The sequence below is a fragment of the Carica papaya genome, chromosome 4 (genome assembly GCF_054855325.1).
Source record: "Carica papaya isolate Zhongbai chromosome 4, ASM5485532v1, whole genome shotgun sequence".
NCBI classification, from domain to species: domain Eukaryota; kingdom Viridiplantae; phylum Streptophyta; class Magnoliopsida; order Brassicales; family Caricaceae; genus Carica; species Carica papaya.
The window spans coordinates 14,636,092-14,643,491 of NC_142312.1; the positions used below are offsets into that span (position 1 = coordinate 14,636,092).

A 7,400-nucleotide genomic window follows, 5' to 3' on the forward strand; every position below is an offset into this window, starting at 1 on the left:
TTCTTCATGGTAAGCCACAGTTCAACATATACAGAACCAGAGAGATCTTTAAACTTACTTTAGCACAAGGCCCATCATAACCAGATCCAACAAATATAAAATAGATGAACATAATGCAATATAATAATACACATGTTTTTCTAATAAGATAAGATAGCAAACAATATCATGCATCATTAGTTAATTAATCTAAAAAAGGCACTTAGAAGTATAAGCAAAAATATAAGATCCCTTACCGATATTTAAAAAATAACTTGATTCCTATAAGTGGATAGGAAGGGTGTTTTGTGTATAAAACTCCCTAGATGACTCCTACGAACTTTTTCCTTATTTTTTCTCTCTCTAGAAATTCACTTTGTTTCTGTAAAACAAATGTAATAAGAAAGGAATATGGAAGTGGGTGGAAAATGAGGGGGAGGGGGTCCAATTTATAATTTCTGGGACCTTCGGATGCGTGCCACGTGGCAGCAAAGGAGAGGCTCCACTGTAATGACCCAAATCTTTTTAGACAAATTTGTTGTATTTTATATGTCTATTTAAGCATTTATATGTATGTAAAGAGATGTAATAAGGTTAAAAACTAAGTTTTAAGTCAAGTAGAGTGAAAACGATAAGATTCGGATAACTAGACTCCCTTAAGAAGAGTTTTTCCCTCACAAGGGAAAGCTAAGTTTTTAGGTCTGAGAATGTTTCTCGAGGCTGGAAAGATCTCATATAATGTAAAAAAAACTCTGTGGAAAAGTGAAAAAATAATTGGATGAAGAATCAGGAGAGAAATCCCCTATGTGAGGGAGGAAACCCTCTAAGAAGACCTAATTGACCCTTTTGGGTTGTTTTGTGTACCGAAAACAAAATACACAGAATTAAATGCTTCAATTTGGCTGAGAAATAGCCAAGACATTATGGAAGAAGTGTGTGGAAAATGAAAAATGTCTATAGAAGAAAATTAGGAGACAAGAGGTTAAACCCAAAAGGCATGCACATGGAAGACAGTTTTGACCTTTTGGGCTTGATTGGACCATAAGTGAGCTAAATGGACTTGAATGAAGCCCAAACCAAAACCATGTGATAGGAGCCTGTTTGAGGAACACGTGAAGCACAAGTTTGCCCAAAAGAATTAAGAATTGAGCAGGTTATAAAGTTTTGAATTAAGGGTATGGGCATGGGCCTAACTTTGAGTGCAGTTTGGATCTTTTAGGCATTAGGTGGACCTTAGATGGGCTAAATGTGGTCGGTTTGAGCCCAAATTGGGTTGGTAAGCAGCAGAAACCATGACAAGCAAGTGAATGGAAAAGTGGGCCGAAACCTCATAAGAATCAAGTGAGTTATGGCTATTTGAAGTGAAGGCATGTGCACAGAGTGCAGTTTTGGGATATATGGGTTTATGTGGGCCTAAGGTAGCCCAAAACATCTTGAACAGGGCACAAATTTGGTATAGAAGCTCTAGGAAGGTGGTAAGACGTGAGAAGAGTGTGGATAAGATTAGAATACTCTAGAATTACTTAAAGACTAAGGAAATGAAGAGAAGGATAAGGATGAACCTTGAGGAGATTTAAGTGGCCAATCACGTTTTACCACCACTCCCATGCTTATCAACTTGCATGGACGTCCCTCCCCTATAAATATAGGGATGTAGGAAGAAGGGAAAAGCATTCTGGAGTTGAGAGAAAGCAAGGTTAGAGAGAGAAGGAAGAGAGAGGGAGGAGGAAAAAAGAGAGAAAAGGGGAAGAAACCAAATAAAAGTGAGGGAAATTGATGGAATTTGGGAAATTGTTCCTTGAGAAAACACTACCCAAATTGTTAGAGGAAGATAGAGGAAGGAATAAGGAAAGGAGAAAAACAAAGAAATAAGAGAAAATGAGAGTGAAAGCTCGCACCCAACCAAGGGAGAACCCTCGGGCTTAAGGTGAGTTTTCTTTTTCATTTTAATTTCATTTCTCTTGGAACTTTAAGGATTGTTTTTAAGCGATATGAGTAGTATTTATGAATTTAGATATTTTTCAAAAACATCCTAAAACTTTGCTAAATTTTGATAGAAAAAGCTTAGAAATTAAGCTGAGACTCTACTAGAGTTAAAGCAATATGTCCTACAAGATATGTAGCTTTAAGTTTCTTTTTAAGGAAATCAATTTACCTATCATGGCGATATTTTTGAGTGTAAAATAATGATAATTCTAAGGAAAGATGTTATCGAAATTTTGGTAGGAAAGTGAGAAAAATATAAGGGGAGAGTATGTCAGAATAGAGAAAGCTTAAATTGATTGCATTGGATTTCAGGTAAGTGGATATTGTGATTGCATGGCCTACGTAGTTTTCAAGTGTTTTCTAGTGTTTTATACGTACTTTCATATATAATGTGCAAGTGTTTTGTGGAAGTGTTATTGTGTTTTAAGTGTTATTTTACTCATGTATTTTAAAAAGTGATTTTACTAAGAGTACATTAGTCATTATCAAGGTAAGTTGTTCTAAAAGCACCTACATGATGTTAGGCTTTTGTGTGCCCATGCATAACCGTTCCATTTTCAGGTGCATAGGAATGTGTTAAGTATGCGCCTATGCATGCATGGTAGTAGGAAGATGTGAATGACCCTCCATGATGTTGATGTAGTATAGCTCATTGTACAATGTAGCCTAGTGAATGTGATTTCATGATTTAGTTATCTGTTTTCTGATTCAGTTATCTTTTATTTGCAAATGTATAAGATATATAGTTTGATGTGTGTGAAAGCTATATATGTTTCATGTATTACATTGTGTATCATGATATCTGCGTATTGGGATAATGTATATCAATCTCTCATTATTTTTAGATCCTTTAGAGACCCTGAGGAGTAAGTGATAATAGTAGAGAGGTTTTTTGCAAGTTAGGCTCTATAAGAATTTAGGTTACTATTTTATACTTTTGCTTTGTAATGTAAATAAGAAAAAGTTTAGAGCCTCGTTTTTGTATGTATGTGATATACGTATATCAAAGGATGTAATGCTTTTGCACTTTTGTATTAATGAAAATTTCATTATGTTTTATTTAATTAAGTGTAAACTACAGTGTGCTCCAAGCACACCCTATAAGAGATGGGTGGCTGTGACAGGTGGTATCAGAGCACGCCTCTAAGACACATCTCTTGAATACGAGACTTAGGGTTAAACGGAACATAGAAAGTATAGTGGAACTTAGAATGAGTATAGCAGAACATAGTAGGAACCCTCTCCTGACCTTAAAATATTTGGGAGTTGGAAATAATGAGACAAAGGAGAGAGCCTACATACGAGGTCTAGAAGACAAGACTGAATAGAATCTCAAAGGACTCATACGTATAGTGAAAGACTTAGGCGAGATATTTTAGATACTCAGAGACTTTTTAAGGATCTATGGAATAACAAATCTAGGGATGAGTGTTTTGAGAAGTGAAGATCAGTCTTATATGATTGAACTTTGAGATTTAAAGGAGTTACTCTCACCAAAGAAATTACCAAGTGAGACAAGTGTATGCCTTTGTGGTTAGAGATTGAACAAAACTTGATATGTTGAGAGATAAAAGATTATGAGTAAACATCCTATTGATAGTTTTGAGATAAAAAATTGTTATGACTTAGAAGAATAAATATTATGGATCTTAAGATCTGTGAATAAAACATTTGTTTTGGAGGATATGAGCTATTTTTGTTGATCAAAGAAAGACTAGCTACTAGGAAAGAATATCGTTGTCCCATTATTAAGGACTAGGTCAAAGTATGAAAGTGTACAACACCACTCTAAAGATTACCCTCCCATCCAAGTAGAGAATAACTCGAGAACCTAAGAGAAGGTATATTATCACTCATTTGAAAATTATAAGCAAATCATATTCCTAAAAGTAGTTTCTCAAACAAAATGAAATGATACCCTTGAACCTTCGAGAAAAGAATGACAAGTATTATTGGAGAACAACAACCAGTAGTGGGATAATTATCAGGACATGTTTCCCATTTTTAAGTTGAAGCAGATGATGAGACCTAACTCAAGATCCTACCAAACTTGGACTTCTACATTTCTTAGATATCCTGAGTGGATATAAACAAGTGAACTAGGTAAAATAAGGGAGACCACACTAGAAACTAAACATTTAATAGTCATGCCCTCTAGGAGTGATCATTTGAAGTCTTTGGGAGGTCATAATACTTAACCTTAAAGAGATGGAATCCATTATCAAATGTAATCAATCTTAATGGGACCTTTGGTGGACCCCACTACCGAAGGATCCTAATATGATCCGATAATAAGGAAATCCAAAGTTAAAGATCTTATAAGAACCCAATCAATGATTGAGCTTTTGGGAGTCACCCGTATTAGATAAATTTGAGGTTAATAGTATATTGTGATACCAAGCACAAACTAATTTCCAATAAATCCACCTTTATTTTTGGAAGTCAGAAAATTGATTTGGACATGCGAGTCTTACAAAACTGTAAGTCTGAGAACATGGTTCTAGAATAAATTAGGGAGACATGATGAAAACTTAACAAACTTGGATGGAGAGAATAGGACTTGATAAATTGATGATCCATACGCCTTAACTAGAAAGAGTAAGTTGTTTGGATATCAAGTCATGGAGGAAGGAGAAAAGGTCTTAATTTAGGAGAATACTAAACCATTTTCCATAAGATTAATTTTAGGGAGTAATAAAACACATACACTTGATTTGGGGTTCTCAATATCTTAAGAAACTATAAAACATAGAAATGATGTTAAGGTCATGTAGAAGTAATTAAGAGCCATATTCATTGTTGGGAGTTCCATACTTGATTATTTAAAGGATAAAGACCTCATGAGCACTTGAGCAATTATCGAGGTATTATTTAAAGACCACCCCAAACCTTGCTAAGTGTAAGGATAGTAATATAGACCCTTATGAGAAGTTATGTAAAGTGAAATAATTTGATGGGATTTGGAAGCGACTTCCCAATGTTTATACCCTTATTTTGGGAGTTTGAAAAGAATTAATAAACTTGGGAGCATTTATGAACTACTAGAGAATATAAGCTTGAGATTGGACTTCCAAGATAAGTTAAGGAGTTATAATTCTATTATTGGGAGATAAATGACTGTTACCCTTGAGGTGAATAGAGAATTGCAATAGAGTCACCATAAGCTACATATAGTGGAGATATCCATTTTACAACTAGTTGGGGAGACAAGTATTTCAAGCCTTAGTAAAATTATGGTATCCTATAAGTTAGAAATAGATAGTGAAAAACTGGTTAAGATACATTTTTGGAAATGATGTCATAAGTTGTCACTAAATAACTCAGTGCATTGAGAAGAGGGAGACCATAGAGATCAACAATCTTTTAAAAAGAATATCAAGGATTCAAGCTTATTGTGACCCCTGGGTAGTTGAATTTGGAGGACCAAATTCCTTGTTAAAGGGGGGAGGATATAATGATCCATACTTTCTCTAGACAAATTTCTCAAGTTTTTTATGGCTATTTAAGTATATACATGTATCCAGAGAGATGTAATAAAGTCAAAAACTAAGTTTTAAGTCAAGCGGCGTGAAAATGATGAGATTCGAATAACAAAAATCCCTTAAGAAGAGTTTTTCTCTCACAAGGAAAAGTTGAATTTTTAGGCCCGAGAGCACTTTTCGAGGCTAGAAAGACCTCATTGAATGTAAAAAAATGCCTTGGAAAAGTGAGAAAATAATTGGATGAAGAATCAGAAGGAGGGAGGAAATCCCCTGAGAAGCCTTAATTGACCCTTTTGATTTGTGTACTGAAACCAAAATACACGGAATTTGAGGATCCAATTTGGTTGAGAAATAGCCAAGACATTAAGGAAGAAGTGTGTGAAAAAAGAAAAATGCCTATAGAAGAAAAATGGGAGAAAAGAGGCCAAACCCAAGAAGCATGCACATGGAAGAATGTTTTTACCTTTTGGGCTTGATTGGGCCATGAGTGAACTAAATGGACTCAACTGAAGTCCAAACAAAAACCATGTGATAGCAACCTGTTTGAGGAAAATGTAAAGCACAAGTTTTCCCAAAAGGATTAAGAATTGAGTAAGTTATAGAATTTTGAAGTAAGGATATGGGAATGGGCCTAACTTTGAGCCTTACGTGGACCTTAGATGGGCCAAATGTGGTTGTTTTGAGCCAAAATTGGGTCAGTAAGTAGCTGAAACCACAACATGCAAGTGAAGGTAAACTAAAGCAAAAAAGCATAAGAATCGAGCGAGCTATGGCTGTTTGAAATGAAGGCATGTACACGGAGTGCAATTTCAGGCTTTATGGGTTTAGGTCGGCCTAAGGCAGCGAAAACATGTTGAATGGCGCCCAAATTTGACAAGGTGGATAAGACGTGAGAAGAGTGTGGATAAGATTTGAATACTCTAGAATAACTTAAAGGCTAAGGAAATGAAGAGATAAGCATAAAGATGAAGCTTGAGGAGGTTTAAGTGGCCAATCACGTTTTACCACCTCTCCCATTCTTATCAACTTGCAAGTAAGTTCCTCTCCCATAAACATAGGGATGTGAGAAGAAGGGAAAAGCATTCTAGATTTAGAGAAAGCAAGGTTAGAGAGAGAAAGAAAAGAGAGAAAGAGAAGAGGAAATAAGAGAGGGAAATGGAAAAAAACCCAATAAAAATGAGGGAAATTGAGGGAATTTGGGAGTTTTTCCTTGATAAAACCTACCGATATTGTGAGGAGAAGAGAGAGGAAGGAAGAAGGAAAGGCAAAAAAACAAAGAAATAAGACAAAGGAGAGCAAAAGCTCACATCTAATAAGGGAGAACACATAGGCTTAAGATGAGTTTTCTCTTTCATTTTAATTTCGTTTCTCTTGATACTTTGAGGATGGTTTTTAAGTGATATGAGTAGCATTTATAAAGTTAAATATTGCTCAAAAACATCCCAAAATTCTACTAGATTTTTTAGAGAAAAAACTTAAAAATTAAGTCGAGCCTCTATCGAAGTTAAAGCAACATGTCCTATAAGGTCTATAGCTTCAAGTTTCTTTTCAAGAAAATCAATTTAAATATCATGAGGATATTTTTGAGTGTAAAATCAGGATAACTCTAAAGAAAGATGTTGCCAAACTTTTGGTAAAAAATTGGTGAAAATATAAAATTAGACTATATTCAAGTGAAAAGAGAAAATTGAAGTATTTATAAGAAAAGATTCTGACGGAGAGACTAGGAAAATTGAAAAAAAATATAAGGGAAGACTCTGTTAGAATAGAGAAAGCTTAAATTGATTGCATCGGACTCGAGATAAGTGGATATTGTGATTGCATGACCTATATAGTTTTCAAATGCTTTCTAGTGTTTTATACGTTCTTTCATATATAAAGTGCAAATGTTTTATGAAAGTGCTATTGTGTTTTAAAGTGTTATTTTGCCCATGTGTTTTGGAAAGTGATTTT

The 7,400-nt window shown here is 34.7% G+C and overlaps 1 long non-coding RNA gene across 1 annotated transcript; it reads left to right on the forward strand.

Annotated features, from left to right (window-relative positions):
* The first annotated feature begins 1,132 nt into the window (after positions 1 to 1,132).
* On the forward strand, positions 1,133 to 6,597 carry LOC148266305 (uncharacterized). Its single transcript, XR_015818436.1, has 2 exons — positions 1,133 to 1,906; positions 2,206 to 6,597. It is a non-coding gene; the product is annotated as an uncharacterized LOC148266305 (long non-coding RNA).
* The last annotated feature ends 803 nt before the right edge of the window (positions 6,598 to 7,400 follow it).